Source organism: Microcebus murinus, unplaced genomic scaffold (genome assembly GCF_040939455.1).
Source record: "Microcebus murinus isolate Inina unplaced genomic scaffold, M.murinus_Inina_mat1.0 scaf034_hap2_Mmur4.0, whole genome shotgun sequence".
Taxonomy (NCBI): Eukaryota; Metazoa; Chordata; class Mammalia; order Primates; family Cheirogaleidae; genus Microcebus; species Microcebus murinus.
In genome coordinates, this window is record NW_027438980.1 from 65,224 (window position 1) to 84,034 (window position 18,811).

Consider the following 18,811-nt stretch of genomic DNA (forward strand, 5'->3'; position numbering starts at 1 on the left):
GGCGGCCCCGGGCGGGGGTCACCCCCACCCTCAGCGCCCGCCGCGGTGCCTGGCGCCCCAGCCCGCACCGTGGGGCCTCCTCTTGTCCCAAGCCGCGACACCGCCGTCACGCGGCAGCATGCGTGGCTTCTGGACTGTCAGGTCTCAGACCAAAGGTCTGCTCTGTGGGAACCGACACGCTGGAGGAAACCTTGAGAGTCTGAGAGGGGAGGGAGTTCCAGAAGAAGGCCAGGATGTCATTTTGAGGGAGTATGTGACCAGAACTCGTCCCGTTGCTTTTGGGGTTCTATGGGCTACACGTAGGAATCTTTGGTGGTGGCACCTGATGTTGGGGGATCCGGAGTCACACCCAGACCTGCTCCACAGGCCTCCTTTTACTTTTCTCTTCGGATTCATTATGTTTAAAAAGTGTCTCTTATCTCTATGATTGCATTTTCTTTTCTCTCTCTTTTCAAGCAGATGATGGGAGTCCAAGTATTAAGGTGACATGTGTTGCCCGTGCCCCCCTCCCCCCTGTGTTCTTATTCATTAACCTCTGATGTTGTTCCAGCGTATTGTGGGGGTACCAATGTTAAGGTCGGGTACGTTGCCCTCTCCCAGCCTCCCCCCTCGGGTCAGAGCCTCAAGTGCGCCCATCCCCCAGTCGGTGCGCACCCACCCCATTCCTAATGGAGGTGTATGCCCATCCCCTCCCCCCACCCGCCCGACACCCACCCGATGAAGGTGATTCCTCTGTGTCCACTTGGGTGTCCGTCGGTTCGTACCCATTTGCTGGTGAGCGCGAGCACGTGGTGCTCGTGTGTCCATTCTTGGGCTACCTGGCTTACTGGAACGGGTTCCAGCTCTGGCCAGGAGAACCACGAGAGGTGCCCTCTCACCGCTGCTCCTCCTAGCTGAATAGCACTCCGTGGTGTCCACGCGCCACATTTCATTTACGCACTCGTGGGTCGATGGGCACTCGGGTCGCTTCCAGGTCTTTGCGATTGTGACTTGTGCCCTGACTCTAACCCTAACCCTTACCCAGCCCCGTCTCCTCCTCGGCCCCTGCCTGACTGACTCCTTCCCGCCCGGCCTGTCACCTGTCACCATCCTCTGCCCCTGCCTGACACGCTCCTCCCCGCCCGGGCCGTCACCGTCCTCGGCCCCTGCCTGACGGGGCTCCTCCGTCGCCTGGGCCTTCCAAGGGCTTGGTGTGGACGCTGGTTCCAGGACGCCCTCCCAGGAACCCGGTAGCAGGGCGGCCGCAGCGTCTCGCGCCACCCAACCGTCCGCCGGCCGGCGGCCGTCGCTAAGTGGCCTGCGGGGGACGTGCCCCCACTGTGGGGCGGGCGCCCAGCCTGGTGTCTTCTCTGAGGCCCCGTGGCTGCTTTTCCCCCCCGCAAGGGGAGAGCCGCGGAGGTGGGGACCGCCTCCTCGTGGGGACGTACACCCAGCTCTCCACGTCGGATTCCGGGGCTCTCTGTCCTGCCAGAAGGCCCAGCTGGCCTGCGGGTCCTTAGAGTGGCAAAAACATCCGAAAACTGAGATTGAGGGTCCGGTGGTTGTCTGCACTTTTGTGCTGGGCACCCCAGGGAGGCCCGGGGGCTGGCTGGACAACGCGGTCTGCTGGGCGGGGGGGGGGTTTGGAGGAGCAACTGATGCCCTTTGCACTTTGGGTAGCAAGTGTCTGAGGTGTCTCTGAGCCCTGCGCCATGTCGGGGGTGGGGGTGGGAGGTCGGGGGGGGGTGGAGGAGCAGGAGGAGGAGGAGGAGGAGGAGGTGGGAAGGGCCGTGGCCTGCAGTCGTGTTCCCGGGGTGGCTTCTTCCACAGGCTGCTTGGCCTGGGCTCCCTGCACCTGGGCCTTTGGAGGACTGGCCCTGTGCTTGCCAACGCTTCCCCTGCAGGGACCCAGAGCTGGGAGGTTGCATCTCTCAGCCCTGGGTCGGGCAGAGCCCCAGCGGGCCATGCCCACAACCTCTCTCAGCACGGGTCCCCCAGAAGGCTCCTTTGGGACCAGGATTCTCTTGCGGGTGACTCTTTAAGGTCTGGCCCCTGGATGGAGGGGCACCAGGAGTAGAGGAGCAGGAAGGGGAAGGGGGTGGCCGTGCGAGGGGACACTTTGAGGCCAAGTCCCAGCTTCAGCCTGATCCTCCTGGGAACCCCGGGGTGTACGTCACACCTCCTGGTTGTCCCGCTCTGAGACAAGGAGCCGGGCTTCGCATTCCCCCAGCAGCCAGTCGTGGGCTGAGGACACCTGGGGCGTTGGGAACTCCCTGGCTTCTCCTTGGCTTAACATCTGGAGCTGCTTGTGAATCGTGCCGCCACACACACCCGAGTGCAGGTGTCTTCTGCACAGACTGCGGGCCTCGCTCTTCTGAATGCCGCTAGCTCGCCACCCACCCACGGGTGAACCTGGTCAGGGTACTTTCTCTCGGGGGCAGACTCTGATCCTGGCGGGCTACCGGTGTCTCTGTTTGCTCGTTTCTTTCTTCCATTTCGGGAAAGGCTTCCTTACTGGGTGTGGAAATCTCCTATGCCTTTCCTCGCCTATTCTGTCAGCTTTAAAATTCTCTTTCAGTTGCCACCCTCACAGATGGATTAGGAAACTCTTTCCGGTGCACTCATTAGTGAAATGACCTCAATGAAGCTGGAATCCAATATCTAATCGCCGATTTTTAGCGAGTCCACACGCCAGGGGGGTCGGGGTCCAATGCAGCCCCGGCCAGGCCCAGGCCCCTTGGACTGGGCCACAGGAGGACACAGAGGAGGGTCCCGGCCCCCACGGTCGCGTTGCCGGCAGTTCTCCAAGGGCTTGGGCGTTTTCCAGAGGTAGGAGATGGAGGGGACTGATTTCTTCAGCGCCCCACTAACCACGCCACCCCACCCATGGGACACATCCCAAGAGAGAGAGAGAGACGCCCCATACACTCGCTCCCCTCCCCCATGCGCTGTGCCCCAGCCCGGGCCCGGGGGAATAGGCGGCAGCCCACCCACAGGGTGGGGGGCGCAGCTGAAAGGGGTTGTCGGGGAGGGCGGCCCCTGCCTGGGGTCAAAGGGCGGGCGACCCGCGCGTGCGCAATCGGCGGCGGCGGCGGCGGCGGCGGCGGCGGCGGCGGCGGCGGCGGCGGCCACGAGCTGGGGGTGGGCCAGGCGAGGAGAGGAAGGGGGCTGGAAGGTCTCCACCTTGGCGAGTCCAGCCGTGGAGGCGCATCTTGTGTGAGTGTGAGTGAGTGAGTGTGAGTGTGTGTGTGTGTGTGTGTGTGTGTGTGTATAGAGAGACAGCCCCCCACCCCGGCCCGCCGCTCCCTGCCCGCCCCGCCCCGCCCCGCCTGTCACCCCCGTCCCTCGGAGCCCGCCGGACCCGGCCGGTGAACTCAACAGGCCCGCCCGGTGCGGGTCAGCGCCGGCGCGGGGCCTGGGGCGGGAGGAGGCGGCGGGGAAGCGCAGAGAGGCTCGGCTTCTTGAGCGGGGCAGGGGCGCCCTCCGCCGTCTAGGGCCACACCACCCTGAACGCGCCCGATCTCGTCTGGTCTCGGAAGCTAAGCAGGGTCGGGCCTGGTTAGTACTTGGATGGGAGACCGCCTGGGAATACCGGGTGCCGTAGGCTTCTTTTTTTTTTTTTTTTTTTTTTGTTTTGCCTCTTGTTCTGTCCCCTCTCTGGGAGCGAGGCGGCGGCCCCGGGCGGGGGTCACCCCCACCCTCAGCGCCCGCCGCGGTGCCTGGCGCCCCAGCCCGCACCGTGGGGCCTCCTCTTGTCCCAAGCCGCGACACCGCCGTCACGCGGCAGCATGCGTGGCTTCTGGACTGTCAGGTCTCAGACCAAAGGTCTGCTCTGTGGGAACCGACACGCTGGAGGAAACCTTGAGAGTCTGAGAGGGGAGGGAGTTCCAGAAGAAGGCCAGGATGTCATTTTGAGGGAGTATGTGACCAGAACTCGTCCCGTTGCTTTTGGGGTTCTATGGGCTACACGTAGGAATCTTTGGTGGTGGCACCTGATGTTGGGGGATCCGGAGTCACACCCAGACCTGCTCCACAGGCCTCCTTTTACTTTTCTCTTCGGATTCATTATGTTTAAAAAGTGTCCCTTATCTCTATGATTGCATTTTCTTTTCTCTCTCTTTTCAAGCAGATGATGGGAGTCCAAGTATTAAGGTGACATGTGTTGCCCGTGCCCCCCTCCCCCCTGTGTTCTTATTCATTAACCTCTGATGTTGTTCCAGCGTATTGTGGGGGTACCAATGTTAAGGTCGGGTACGTTGCCCTCTCCCAGCCTCCCCCCTCGGGTCAGAGCCTCAAGTGCGCCCATCCCCCAGTCGGTGCGCACCCACCCCATTCCTAATGGAGGTGTATGCCCATCCCCTCCCCCCACCCGCCCGACACCCACCCGATGAAGGTGATTCCTCTGTGTCCACTTGGGTGTCCGTCGGTTCGTACCCATTTGCTGGTGAGCGCGAGCACGTGGTGCTCGTGTGTCCATTCTTGGGCTACCTGGCTTACTGGAACGGGTTCCAGCTCTGGCCAGGAGAACCACGAGAGGTGCCCTCTCACCGCTGCTCCTCCTAGCTGAATAGCACTCCGTGGTGTCCACGCGCCACATTTCATTTACGCACTCGTGGGTCGATGGGCACTCGGGTCGCTTCCAGGTCTTTGCGATTGTGACTTGTGCCCTGACTCTAACCCTAACCCTTACCCAGCCCCGTCTCCTCCTCGGCCCCTGCCTGACTGACTCCTTCCCGCCCGGCCTGTCACCTGTCACCGTCCTCTGCCCCTGCCTGACACGCTCCTCCCCGCCCGGGCCGTCACCGTCCTCGGCCCCTGCCTGACGGGGCTCCTCCGTCGCCTGGGCCTTCCAAGGGCTTGGTGTGGACGCTGGTTCCAGGACGCCCTCCCAGGAACCCGGTAGCAGGGCGGCCGCAGCGTCTCGCGCCACCCAACCGTCCGCCGGCCGGCGGCCGTCGCTAAGTGGCCTGCGGGGGACGTGCCCCCACTGTGGGGCGGGCGCCCAGCCTGGTGTCTTCTCTGAGGCCCCGTGGCTGCTTTTCCCCCCCGCAAGGGGAGAGCCGCGGAGGTGGGGACCGCCTCCTCGTGGGGACGTACACCCAGCTCTCCACGTCGGATTCCGGGGCTCTCTGTCCTGCCAGAAGGCCCAGCTGGCCTGCGGGTCCTTAGAGTGGCAAAAACATCCGAAAACTGAGATTGAGGGTCCGGTGGTTGTCTGCACTTTTGTGCTGGGCACCCCAGGGAGGCCCGGGGGCTGGCTGGACAACGCGGTCTGCTGGGCGGGGGGGGGGGGGTTTGGAGGAGCAACTGATGCCCTTTGCACTTTGGGTAGCAAGTGTCTGAGGTGTCTCTGAGCCCTGCGCCATGTCGGGGGTGGGGGTGGGAGGTCGGGGGGGGGTGGAGGAGCAGGAGGAGGAGGAGGAGGAGGAGGTGGGAAGGGCCGTGGCCTGCAGTCGTGTTCCCGGGGTGGCTTCTTCCACAGGCTGCTTGGCCTGGGCTCCCTGCACCTGGGCCTTTGGAGGACTGGCCCTGTGCTTGCCAACGCTTCCCCTGCAGGGACCCAGAGCTGGGAGGTTGCATCTCTCAGCCCTGGGTCGGGCAGAGCCCCAGCGGGCCATGCCCACAACCTCTCTCAGCACGGGTCCCCCAGAAGGCTCCTTTGGGACCAGGATTCTCTTGCGGGTGACTCTTTAAGGTCTGGCCCCTGGATGGAGGGGCACCAGGAGTAGAGGAGCAGGAAGGGGAAGGGGGTGGCCGTGCGAGGGGACACTTTGAGGCCAAGTCCCAGCTTCAGCCTGATCCTCCTGGGAACCCCGGGGTGTACGTCACACCTCCTGGTTGTCCCGCTCTGAGACAAGGAGCCGGGCTTCGCATTCCCCCAGCAGCCAGTCGTGGGCTGAGGACACCTGGGGCGTTGGGAACTCCCTGGCTTCTCCTTGGCTTAACATCTGGAGCTGCTTGTGAATCGTGCCGCCACACACACCCGAGTGCAGGTGTCTTCTGCACAGACTGCGGGCCTCGCTCTTCTGAATGCCGCTAGCTCGCCACCCACCCACGGGTGAACCTGGTCAGGGTACTTTCTCTCGGGGGCAGACTCTGATCCTGGCGGGCTACCGGTGTCTCTGTTTGCTCGTTTCTTTCTTCCATTTCGGGAAAGGCTTCCTTACTGGGTGTGGAAATCTCCTATGCCTTTCCTCGCCTATTCTGTCAGCTTTAAAATTCTCTTTCAGTTGCCACCCTCACAGATGGATTAGGAAACTCTTTCCGGTGCACTCATTAGTGAAATGACCTCAATGAAGCTGGAATCCAATATCTAATCGCCGATTTTTAGCGAGTCCACACGCCAGGGGGGTCGGGGTCCAATGCAGCCCCGGCCAGGCCCAGGCCCCTTGGACTGGGCCACAGGAGGACACAGAGGAGGGTCCCGGCCCCCACGGTCGCGTTGCCGGCAGTTCTCCAAGGGCTTGGGCGTTTTCCAGAGGTAGGAGATGGAGGGGACTGATTTCTTCAGCGCCCCACTAACCACGCCACCCCACCCATGGGACACATCCCAAGAGAGAGAGAGAGACGCCCCATACACTCGCTCCCCTCCCCCATGCGCTGTGCCCCAGCCCGGGCCCGGGGGAATAGGCGGCAGCCCACCCACAGGGTGGGGGGCGCAGCTGAAAGGGGTTGTCGGGGAGGGCGGCCCCTGCCTGGGGTCAAAGGGCGGGCGACCCGCGCGTGCGCAATCGGCGGCGGCGGCGGCGGCGGCGGCGGCGGCGGCGGCGGCGGGGGCGGCCACGAGCTGGGGGTGGGCCAGGCGAGGAGAGGAAGGGGGCTGGAAGGTCTCCACCTTGGCGAGTCCAGCCGTGGAGGCGCATCTTGTGTGAGTGTGAGTGAGTGAGTGTGAGTGTGTGTGTGTGTGTGTGTGTGTGTGTGTATAGAGAGACAGCCCCCCACCCCGGCCCGCCGCTCCCTGCCCGCCCCGCCCCGCCCCGCCTGTCACCCCCGTCCCTCGGAGCCCGCCGGACCCGGCCGGTGAACTCAACAGGCCCGCCCGGTGCGGGTCAGCGCCGGCGCGGGGCCTGGGGCGGGAGGAGGCGGCGGGGAAGCGCAGAGAGGCTCGGCTTCTTGAGCGGGGCAGGGGCGCCCTCCGCCGTCTAGGGCCACACCACCCTGAACGCGCCCGATCTCGTCTGGTCTCGGAAGCTAAGCAGGGTCGGGCCTGGTTAGTACTTGGATGGGAGACCGCCTGGGAATACCGGGTGCCGTAGGCTTCTTTTTTTTTTTTTTTTTTTTTTGTTTTGCCTCTTGTTCTGTCCCCTCTCTGGGAGCGAGGCGGCGGCCCCGGGCGGGGGTCACCCCCACCCTCAGCGCCCGCCGCGGTGCCTGGCGCCCCAGCCCGCACCGTGGGGCCTCCTCTTGTCCCAAGCCGCGACACCGCCGTCACGCGGCAGCATGCGTGGCTTCTGGACTGTCAGGTCTCAGACCAAAGGTCTGCTCTGTGGGAACCGACACGCTGGAGGAAACCTTGAGAGTCTGAGAGGGGAGGGAGTTCCAGAAGAAGGCCAGGATGTCATTTTGAGGGAGTATGTGACCAGAACTCGTCCCGTTGCTTTTGGGGTTCTATGGGCTACACGTAGGAATCTTTGGTGGTGGCACCTGATGTTGGGGGATCCGGAGTCACACCCAGACCTGCTCCACAGGCCTCCTTTTACTTTTCTCTTCGGATTCATTATGTTTAAAAAGTGTCCCTTATCTCTATGATTGCATTTTCTTTTCTCTCTCTTTTCAAGCAGATGATGGGAGTCCAAGTATTAAGGTGACATGTGTTGCCCGTGCCCCCCTCCCCCCTGTGTTCTTATTCATTAACCTCTGATGTTGTTCCAGCGTATTGTGGGGGTACCAATGTTAAGGTCGGGTACGTTGCCCTCTCCCAGCCTCCCCCCTCGGGTCAGAGCCTCAAGTGCGCCCATCCCCCAGTCGGTGCGCACCCACCCCATTCCTAATGGAGGTGTATGCCCATCCCCTCCCCCCACCCGCCCGACACCCACCCGATGAAGGTGATTCCTCTGTGTCCACTTGGGTGTCCGTCGGTTCGTACCCATTTGCTGGTGAGCGCGAGCACGTGGTGCTCGTGTGTCCATTCTTGGGCTACCTGGCTTACTGGAACGGGTTCCAGCTCTGGCCAGGAGAACCACGAGAGGTGCCCTCTCACCGCTGCTCCTCCTAGCTGAATAGCACTCCGTGGTGTCCACGCGCCACATTTCATTTACGCACTCGTGGGTCGATGGGCACTCGGGTCGCTTCCAGGTCTTTGCGATTGTGACTTGTGCCCTGACTCTAACCCTAACCCTTACCCAGCCCCGTCTCCTCCTCGGCCCCTGCCTGACTGACTCCTTCCCGCCCGGCCTGTCACCTGTCACCGTCCTCTGCCCCTGCCTGACACGCTCCTCCCCGCCCGGGCCGTCACCGTCCTCGGCCCCTGCCTGACGGGGCTCCTCCGTCGCCTGGGCCTTCCAAGGGCTTGGTGTGGACGCTGGTTCCAGGACGCCCTCCCAGGAACCCGGTAGCAGGGCGGCCGCAGCGTCTCGCGCCACCCAACCGTCCGCCGGCCGGCGGCCGTCGCTAAGTGGCCTGCGGGGGACGTGCCCCCACTGTGGGGCGGGCGCCCAGCCTGGTGTCTTCTCTGAGGCCCCGTGGCTGCTTTTCCCCCCCGCAAGGGGAGAGCCGCGGAGGTGGGGACCGCCTCCTCGTGGGGACGTACACCCAGCTCTCCACGTCGGATTCCGGGGCTCTCTGTCCTGCCAGAAGGCCCAGCTGGCCTGCGGGTCCTTAGAGTGGCAAAAACATCCGAAAACTGAGATTGAGGGTCCGGTGGTTGTCTGCACTTTTGTGCTGGGCACCCCAGGGAGGCCCGGGGGCTGGCTGGACAACGCGGTCTGCTGGGCGGGGGGGGGGGGTTTGGAGGAGCAACTGATGCCCTTTGCACTTTGGGTAGCAAGTGTCTGAGGTGTCTCTGAGCCCTGCGCCATGTCGGGGGTGGGGGTGGGAGGTCGGGGGGGGGTGGAGGAGCAGGAGGAGGAGGAGGAGGAGGAGGTGGGAAGGGCCGTGGCCTGCAGTCGTGTTCCCGGGGTGGCTTCTTCCACAGGCTGCTTGGCCTGGGCTCCCTGCACCTGGGCCTTTGGAGGACTGGCCCTGTGCTTGCCAACGCTTCCCCTGCAGGGACCCAGAGCTGGGAGGTTGCATCTCTCAGCCCTGGGTCGGGCAGAGCCCCAGCGGGCCATGCCCACAACCTCTCTCAGCACGGGTCCCCCAGAAGGCTCCTTTGGGACCAGGATTCTCTTGCGGGTGACTCTTTAAGGTCTGGCCCCTGGATGGAGGGGCACCAGGAGTAGAGGAGCAGGAAGGGGAAGGGGGTGGCCGTGCGAGGGGACACTTTGAGGCCAAGTCCCAGCTTCAGCCTGATCCTCCTGGGAACCCCGGGGTGTACGTCACACCTCCTGGTTGTCCCGCTCTGAGACAAGGAGCCGGGCTTCGCATTCCCCCAGCAGCCAGTCGTGGGCTGAGGACACCTGGGGCGTTGGGAACTCCCTGGCTTCTCCTTGGCTTAACATCTGGAGCTGCTTGTGAATCGTGCCGCCACACACACCCGAGTGCAGGTGTCTTCTGCACAGACTGCGGGCCTCGCTCTTCTGAATGCCGCTAGCTCGCCACCCACCCACGGGTGAACCTGGTCAGGGTACTTTCTCTCGGGGGCAGACTCTGATCGTGGCGGGCTACCGGTGTCTCTGTTTGCTCGTTTCTTTCTTCCATTTCGGGAAAGGCTTCCTTACTGGGTGTGGAAATCTCCTATGCCTTTCCTCGCCTATTCTGTCAGCTTTAAAATTCTCTTTCAGTTGCCACCCTCACAGATGGATTAGGAAACTCTTTCCGGTGCACTCATTAGTGAAATGACCTCAATGAAGCTGGAATCCAATATCTAATCGCCGATTTTTAGCGAGTCCACACGCCAGGGGGGTCGGGGTCCAATGCAGCCCCGGCCAGGCCCAGGCCCCTTGGACTGGGCCACAGGAGGACACAGAGGAGGGTCCCGGCCCCCACGGTCGCGTTGCCGGCAGTTCTCCAAGGGCTTGGGCGTTTTCCAGAGGTAGGAGATGGAGGGGACTGATTTCTTCAGCGCCCCACTAACCACGCCACCCCACCCATGGGACACATCCCAAGAGAGAGAGAGAGACGCCCCATACACTCGCTCCCCTCCCCCATGCGCTGTGCCCCAGCCCGGGCCCGGGGGAATAGGCGGCAGCCCACCCACAGGGTGGGGGGCGCAGCTGAAAGGGGTTGTCGGGGAGGGCGGCCCCTGCCTGGGGTCAAAGGGCGGGCGACCCGCGCGTGCGCAATCGGCGGCGGCGGCGGCGGCGGCGGCGGCGGCGGCGGCGGCGGCGGCGGCCACGAGCTGGGGGTGGGCCAGGCGAGGAGAGGAAGGGGGCTGGAAGGTCTCCACCTTGGCGAGTCCAGCCGTGGAGGCGCATCTTGTGTGAGTGTGAGTGAGTGAGTGTGAGTGTGTGTGTGTGTGTGTGTGTGTGTGTGTATAGAGAGACAGCCCCCCACCCCGGCCCGCCGCTCCCTGCCCGCCCCGCCCCGCCCCGCCTGTCACCCCCGTCCCTCGGAGCCCGCCGGACCCGGCCGGTGAACTCAACAGGCCCGCCCGGTGCGGGTCAGCGCCGGCGCGGGGCCTGGGGCGGGAGGAGGCGGCGGGGAAGCGCAGAGAGGCTCGGCTTCTTGAGCGGGGCAGGGGCGCCCTCCGCCGTCTAGGGCCACACCACCCTGAACGCGCCCGATCTCGTCTGGTCTCGGAAGCTAAGCAGGGTCGGGCCTGGTTAGTACTTGGATGGGAGACCGCCTGGGAATACCGGGTGCCGTAGGCTTCTTTTTTTTTTTTTTTTTTTTTTGTTTTGCCTCTTGTTCTGTCCCCTCTCTGGGAGCGAGGCGGCGGCCCCGGGCGGGGGTCACCCCCACCCTCAGCGCCCGCCGCGGTGCCTGGCGCCCCAGCCCGCACCGTGGGGCCTCCTCTTGTCCCAAGCCGCGACACCGCCGTCACGCGGCAGCATGCGTGGCTTCTGGACTGTCAGGTCTCAGACCAAAGGTCTGCTCTGTGGGAACCGACACGCTGGAGGAAACCTTGAGAGTCTGAGAGGGGAGGGAGTTCCAGAAGAAGGCCAGGATGTCATTTTGAGGGAGTATGTGACCAGAACTCGTCCCGTTGCTTTTGGGGTTCTATGGGCTACACGTAGGAATCTTTGGTGGTGGCACCTGATGTTGGGGGATCCGGAGTCACACCCAGACCTGCTCCACAGGCCTCCTTTTACTTTTCTCTTCGGATTCATTATGTTTAAAAAGTGTCCCTTATCTCTATGATTGCATTTTCTTTTCTCTCTCTTTTCAAGCAGATGATGGGAGTCCAAGTATTAAGGTGACATGTGTTGCCCGTGCCCCCCTCCCCCCTGTGTTCTTATTCATTAACCTCTGATGTTGTTCCAGCGTATTGTGGGGGTACCAATGTTAAGGTCGGGTACGTTGCCCTCTCCCAGCCTCCCCCCTCGGGTCAGAGCCTCAAGTGCGCCCATCCCCCAGTCGGTGCGCACCCACCCCATTCCTAATGGAGGTGTATGCCCATCCCCTCCCCCCACCCGCCCGACACCCACCCGATGAAGGTGATTCCTCTGTGTCCACTTGGGTGTCCGTCGGTTCGTACCCATTTGCTGGTGAGCGCGAGCACGTGGTGCTCGTGTGTCCATTCTTGGGCTACCTGGCTTACTGGAACGGGTTCCAGCTCTGGCCAGGAGAACCACGAGAGGTGCCCTCTCACCGCTGCTCCTCCTAGCTGAATAGCACTCCGTGGTGTCCACGCGCCACATTTCATTTACGCACTCGTGGGTCGATGGGCACTCGGGTCGCTTCCAGGTCTTTGCGATTGTGACTTGTGCCCTGACTCTAACCCTAACCCTTACCCAGCCCCGTCTCCTCCTCGGCCCCTGCCTGACTGACTCCTTCCCGCCCGGCCTGTCACCTGTCACCGTCCTCTGCCCCTGCCTGACACGCTCCTCCCCGCCCGGGCCGTCACCGTCCTCGGCCCCTGCCTGACGGGGCTCCTCCGTCGCCTGGGCCTTCCAAGGGCTTGGTGTGGACGCTGGTTCCAGGACGCCCTCCCAGGAACCCGGTAGCAGGGCGGCCGCAGCGTCTCGCGCCACCCAACCGTCCGCCGGCCGGCGGCCGTCGCTAAGTGGCCTGCGGGGGACGTGCCCCCACTGTGGGGCGGGCGCCCAGCCTGGTGTCTTCTCTGAGGCCCCGTGGCTGCTTTTCCCCCCCGCAAGGGGAGAGCCGCGGAGGTGGGGACCGCCTCCTCGTGGGGACGTACACCCAGCTCTCCACGTCGGATTCCGGGGCTCTCTGTCCTGCCAGAAGGCCCAGCTGGCCTGCGGGTCCTTAGAGTGGCAAAAACATCCGAAAACTGAGATTGAGGGTCCGGTGGTTGTCTGCACTTTTGTGCTGGGCACCCCAGGGAGGCCCGGGGGCTGGCTGGACAACGCGGTCTGCTGGGCGGGGGGGGGGGTTTGGAGGAGCAACTGATGCCCTTTGCACTTTGGGTAGCAAGTGTCTGAGGTGTCTCTGAGCCCTGCGCCATGTCGGGGGTGGGGGTGGGAGGTCGGGGGGGGGTGGAGGAGCAGGAGGAGGAGGAGGAGGAGGAGGTGGGAAGGGCCGTGGCCTGCAGTCGTGTTCCCGGGGTGGCTTCTTCCACAGGCTGCTTGGCCTGGGCTCCCTGCACCTGGGCCTTTGGAGGACTGGCCCTGTGCTTGCCAACGCTTCCCCTGCAGGGACCCAGAGCTGGGAGGTTGCATCTCTCAGCCCTGGGTCGGGCAGAGCCCCAGCGGGCCATGCCCACAACCTCTCTCAGCACGGGTCCCCCAGAAGGCTCCTTTGGGACCAGGATTCTCTTGCGGGTGACTCTTTAAGGTCTGGCCCCTGGATGGAGGGGCACCAGGAGTAGAGGAGCAGGAAGGGGAAGGGGGTGGCCGTGCGAGGGGACACTTTGAGGCCAAGTCCCAGCTTCAGCCTGATCCTCCTGGGAACCCCGGGGTGTACGTCACACCTCCTGGTTGTCCCGCTCTGAGACAAGGAGCCGGGCTTCGCATTCCCCCAGCAGCCAGTCGTGGGCTGAGGACACCTGGGGCGTTGGGAACTCCCTGGCTTCTCCTTGGCTTAACATCTGGAGCTGCTTGTGAATCGTGCCGCCACACACACCCGAGTGCAGGTGTCTTCTGCACAGACTGCGGGCCTCGCTCTTCTGAATGCCGCTAGCTCGCCACCCACCCACGGGTGAACCTGGTCAGGGTACTTTCTCTCGGGGGCAGACTCTGATCCTGGCGGGCTACCGGTGTCTCTGTTTGCTCGTTTCTTTCTTCCATTTCGGGAAAGGCTTCCTTACTGGGTGTGGAAATCTCCTATGCCTTTCCTCGCCTATTCTGTCAGCTTTAAAATTCTCTTTCAGTTGCCACCCTCACAGATGGATTAGGAAACTCTTTCCGGTGCACTCATTAGTGAAATGACCTCAATGAAGCTGGAATCCAATATCTAATCGCCGATTTTTAGCGAGTCCACACGCCAGGGGGGTCGGGGTCCAATGCAGCCCCGGCCAGGCCCAGGCCCCTTGGACTGGGCCACAGGAGGACACAGAGGAGGGTCCCGGCCCCCACGGTCGCGTTGCCGGCAGTTCTCCAAGGGCTTGGGCGTTTTCCAGAGGTAGGAGATGGAGGGGACTGATTTCTTCAGCGCCCCACTAACCACGCCACCCCACCCATGGGACACATCCCAAGAGAGAGAGAGAGACGCCCCATACACTCGCTCCCCTCCCCCATGCGCTGTGCCCCAGCCCGGCCCGGGGGAATAGGCGGCAGCCCACCCACAGGGTGGGGGGCGCAGCTGAAAGGGGTTGTCGGGGAGGGCGGCCCCTGCCTGGGGTCAAAGGGCGGGCGACCCGCGCGTGCGCAATCGGCGGCGGCGGCGGCGGCGGCGGCGGCGGCGGCGGCGGGGGCGGCCACGAGCTGGGGGTGGGCCAGGCGAGGAGAGGAAGGGGGCTGGAAGGTCTCCACCTTGGCGAGTCCAGCCGTGGAGGCGCATCTTGTGTGAGTGTGAGTGAGTGAGTGTGAGTGTGTGTGTGTGTGTGTGTGTGTGTGTGTATAGAGAGACAGCCCCCCACCCCGGCCCGCCGCTCCCTGCCCGCCCCGCCCCGCCTGTCACCCCCGTCCCTCGGAGCCCGCCGGACCCGGCCGGTGAACTCAACAGGCCCGCCCGGTGCGGGTCAGCGCCGGCGCGGGGCCTGGGGCGGGAGGCGGCGGCGGGGAAGCGCAGAGAGGCTCGGCTTCTTGAGCGGGGCAGGGGCGCCCTCCGCCGTCTAGGGCCACACCACCCTGAACGCGCCCGATCTCGTCTGGTCTCGGAAGCTAAGCAGGGTCGGGCCTGGTTAGTACTTGGATGGGAGACCGCCTGGGAATACCGGGTGCCGTAGGCTTCTTTTTTTTTTTTTTTTTTGTTTTGTTTTGCCTCTTGTTCTGTCCCCTCTCTGGGAGCGAGGCGGCGGCCCCGGGCGGGGGTCACCCCCACCCTCAGCGCCCGCCGCGGTGCCTGGCGCCCCAGCCCGCACCGTGGGGCCTCCTCTTGTCCCAAGCCGCGACACCGCCGTCACGCGGCAGCATGCGTGGCTTCTGGACTGTCAGGTCTCAGACCAAAGGTCTGCTCTGTGGGAACCGACACGCTGGAGGAAACCTTGAGAGTCTGAGAGGGGAGGGAGTTCCAGAAGAAGGCCAGGATGTCATTTTGAGGGAGTATGTGACCAGAACTCGTCCCGTTGCTTTTGGGGTTCTATGGGCTACACGTAGGAATCTTTGGTGGTGGCACCTGATGTTGGGGGATCCGGAGTCACACCCAGACCTGCTCCACAGGCCTCCTTTTACTTTTCTCTTCGGATTCATTATGTTTAAAAAGTGTCCCTTATCTCTATGATTGCATTTTCTTTTCTCTCTCTTTTCAAGCAGATGATGGGAGTCCAAGTATTAAGGTGACATGTGTTGCCCGTGCCCCCCTCCCCCCTGTGTTCTTATTCATTAACCTCTGATGTTGTTCCAGCGTATTGTGGGGGTACCAATGTTAAGGTCGGGTACGTTGCCCTCTCCCAGCCTCCCCCCTCGGGTCAGAGCCTCAAGTGCGCCCATCCCCCAGTCGGTGCGCACCCACCCCATTCCTAATGGAGGTGTATGCCCATCCCCTCCCCCCACCCGCCCGACACCCACCCGATGAAGGTGATTCCTCTGTGTCCACTTGGGTGTCCGTCGGTTCGTACCCATTTGCTGGTGAGCGCGAGCACGTGGTGCTCGTGTGTCCATTCTTGGGCTACCTGGCTTACTGGAACGGGTTCCAGCTCTGGCCAGGAGAACCACGAGAGGTGCCCTCTCACCGCTGCTCCTCCTAGCTGAATAGCACTCCGTGGTGTCCACGCGCCACATTTCATTTACGCACTCGTGGGTCGATGGGCACTCGGGTCGCTTCCAGGTCTTTGCGATTGTGACTTGTGCCCTGACTCTAACCCTAACCCTTACCCAGCCCCGTCTCCTCCTCGGCCCCTGCCTGACTGACTCCTTCCCGCCCGGCCTGTCACCTGTCACCGTCCTCTGCCCCTGCCTGACACGCTCCTCCCCGCCCGGGCCGTCACCGTCCTCGGCCCCTGCCTGACGGGGCTCCTCCGTCGCCTGGGCCTTCCAAGGGCTTGGTGTGGACGCTGGTTCCAGGACGCCCTCCCAGGAACCCGGTAGCAGGGCGGCCGCAGCGTCTCGCGCCACCCAACCGTCCGCCGGCCGGCGGCCGTCGCTAAGTGGCCTGCGGGGGACGTGCCCCCACTGTGGGGCGGGCGCCCAGCCTGGTGTCTTCTCTGAGGCCCCGTGGCTGCTTTTCCCCCCCGCAAGGGGAGAGCCGCGGAGGTGGGGACCGCCTCCTCGTGGGGACGTACACCCAGCTCTCCACGTCGGATTCCGGGGCTCTCTGTCCTGCCAGAAGGCCCAGCTGGCCTGCGGGTCCTTAGAGTGGCAAAAACATCCGAAAACTGAGATTGAGGGTCCGGTGGTTGTCTGCACTTTTGTGCTGGGCACCCCAGGGAGGCCCGGGGGCTGGCTGGACAACGCGGTCTGCTGGGCGGGGGGGGGGTTTGGAGGAGCAACTGATGCCCTTTGCACTTTGGGTAGCAAGTGTCTGAGGTGTCTCTGAGCCCTGCGCCATGTCGGGGGTGGGGGTGGGAGGTCGGGGGGGGGGGGGGTGGAGGAGCAGGAGGAGGAGGAGGAGGAGGAGGTGGGAAGGGCCGTGGCCTGCAGTCGTGTTCCCGGGGTGGCTTCTTCCACAGGCTGCTTGGCCTGGGCTCCCTGCACCTGGGCCTTTGGAGGACTGGCCCTGTGCTTGCCAACGCTTCCCCTGCAGGGACCCAGAGCTGGGAGGTTGCATCTCTCAGCCCTGGGTCGGGCAGAGCCCCAGCGGGCCATGCCCACAACCTCTCTCAGCACGGGTCCCCCAGAAGGCTCCTTTGGGACCAGGATTCTCTTGCGGGTGACTCTTTAAGGTCTGGCCCCTGGATGGAGGGGCACCAGGAGTAGAGGAGCAGGAAGGGGAAGGGGGTGGCCGTGCGAGGGGACACTTTGAGGCCAAGTCCCAGCTTCAGCCTGATCCTCCTGGGAACCCCGGGGTGTACGTCACACCTCCTGGTTGTCCCGCTCTGAGACAAGGAGCCGGGCTTCGCATTCCCCCAGCAGCCAGTCGTGGGCTGAGGACACCTGGGGCGTTGGGAACTCCCTGGCTTCTCCTTGGCTTAACATCTGGAGCTGCTTGTGAATCGTGCCGCCACACACACCCGAGTGCAGGTGTCTTCTGCACAGACTGCGGGCCTCGCTCTTCTGAATGCCGCTAGCTCGCCACCCACCCACGGGTGAACCTGGTCAGGGTACTTTCTCTCGGGGGCAGACTCTGATCCTGGCGGGCTACCGGTGTCTCTGTTTGCTCGTTTCTTTCTTCCATTTCGGGAAAGGCTTCCTTACTGGGTGTGGAAATCTCCTATGCCTTTCCTCGCCTATTCTGTCAGCTTTAAAATTCTCTTTCAGTTGCCACCCTCACAGATGGATTAGGAAACTCTTTCCGGTGCACTCATTAGTGAAATGACCTCAATGAAGCTGGAATCCAATATCTAATCGCCGATTTTTAGCGAGTCCACACGCCAGGGGGGTCGGGGTCCAATGCAGCCCCGGCCAGGCCCAGGCCCCTTGGACTGGGCCACAGGAGGACACAGAGGAGGGTCCCGGCCCCCACGGTCGCGTTGCCGGCAGTTCTCCAAGGGCTTGGGCGTTTTCCAGAGGTAGGAGATGGAGGGGACTGATTTCTTCAGCGCCCCACTAACCACGCCACCCCACCCATGGGACACATCCCAAGAGAGAGAGAGAGACGCCCCATACACTCGCTCCCCTCCCCCATGCGCTGTGCCCCAGCCCGGGCCCGGGGGAATAGGCGGCAGCCCACCCACAGGGTGGGGGGCGCAGCTGAAAGGGGTTGTCGGGGAGGGCGGCCCCTGCCTGGGGTCAAAGGGCGGGCGACCCGCGCGTGCGCAATCGGCGGCGGCGGCGGCGGCGGCGGCGGCGGCGGCGGCGGCGGCGGCGGGGGCGGCCACGAGCTGGGGGTGGGCCAGGCGAGGAGAGGAAGGGGGCTGGAAGGTCTCCACCTTGGCGAGTCCAGCCGTGGAGGCGCATCTTGTGTGAGTGTGAGTGAGTGAGTGTGAGTGTGTGTGTGTGTGTGTGTGTGTGTGTGTATAGAGAGACAGCCCCCCACCCCGGCCCGCCGCTCCCTGCCCGCCCCGCCCCGCCCCGCCTGTCACCCCCGTCCCTCGGAGCCCGCCGGACCCGGCCGGTGAACTCAACAGGCCCGCCCGGTGCGGGTCAGCGCCGGCGCGGGGCCTGGGGCGGGAGGAGGCGGCGGGGAAGCGCAGAGAGGCTCGGCTTCTTGAGCGGGGCAGGGGCGCCCTCCGCCGTCTAGGGCCACACCACCCTGAACGCGCCCGATCTCGTCTGGTCTCGGAAGCTAAGCAGGGTCGGGCCTGGTTAGTACTTGGATGGGAGACCGCCTGGGAATACCGGGTGCCGTAGGCTTCTTTTTTTTTTTTTTTTTTTTTTGTTTTGCCTCTTGTTCTGTCCCCTCTCTGGGAGCGAGGCGGCGGCCCCGGGCGGGGGTCACCCCCACCCTCAGCGCCCGCCGCGGTGCCTGGCGCCCCAGCCCGCACCGTGGGGCCTCCTCTTGTCCCAAGCCGCGACACCGCCGTCACGCGGCAGCATGCGTGGCTTCTGGACTGTCAGGTCTCAGACCAAAGGTCTGCTCTGTGGGAACCGACACGCTGGAGGAAACCTTGAGAGTCTGAGAGGGGAGGGAGTTCCAGAAGAAGGCCAGGATGTCATTTTGAGGGAGTATGTGACCAGAACTCGTCCCGTTGCTTTTGGGGTTCTATGGGCTACACGTAGGAATCTTTGGTGGTGGCACCTGATGTTGGGGGATCCGGAGTCACACCCAGACCTGCTCCACAGGCCTCCTTTTACTTTTCTCTTCGGATTCATTATGTTTAAAAAGTGTCCCTTATCTCTATGATTGCATTTTCTTTTCTCTCTCTTTTCAAGCAGATGATGGGAGTCCAAGTATTAAGGTGACATGTGTTGCCCGTGCCCCCCTCCCCCCTGTGTTCTTATTCATTAACCTCTGATGTTGTTCCAGCGTATTG

The 18,811-nt window shown here is 63.7% G+C and overlaps 5 non-coding genes across 5 annotated transcripts; all 5 read left to right on the forward strand.

Moving 5' to 3' along the window:
• Nucleotides 1-3,467: 3,467 nt before the first annotated feature.
• On the forward strand, nt 3,468-3,586 carry LOC142868551 (5S ribosomal RNA). Its single transcript, XR_012917497.1, has one exon. It is a non-coding gene; the product is annotated as a 5S ribosomal RNA (ribosomal RNA).
• A 3,533-nt stretch (nt 3,587-7,119) lies between these two features.
• Nucleotides 7,120-7,238, forward strand: LOC142868552 (5S ribosomal RNA). Its single transcript, XR_012917498.1, has one exon. It is a non-coding gene; the product is annotated as a 5S ribosomal RNA (ribosomal RNA).
• A 3,532-nt stretch (nt 7,239-10,770) lies between these two features.
• On the forward strand, nt 10,771-10,889 carry LOC142868553 (5S ribosomal RNA). The gene has a single exon (XR_012917499.1). It is a non-coding gene; the product is annotated as a 5S ribosomal RNA (ribosomal RNA).
• Nucleotides 10,890-14,411: 3,522 nt separating this feature from the next.
• LOC142868554 (5S ribosomal RNA) lies at nt 14,412-14,530 on the forward strand. Its single transcript, XR_012917500.1, has one exon. It is a non-coding gene; the product is annotated as a 5S ribosomal RNA (ribosomal RNA).
• Nucleotides 14,531-18,072: 3,542 nt separating this feature from the next.
• Nucleotides 18,073-18,191, forward strand: LOC142868555 (5S ribosomal RNA). The gene has a single exon (XR_012917501.1). It is a non-coding gene; the product is annotated as a 5S ribosomal RNA (ribosomal RNA).
• Nucleotides 18,192-18,811: the final 620 nt, after the last annotated feature.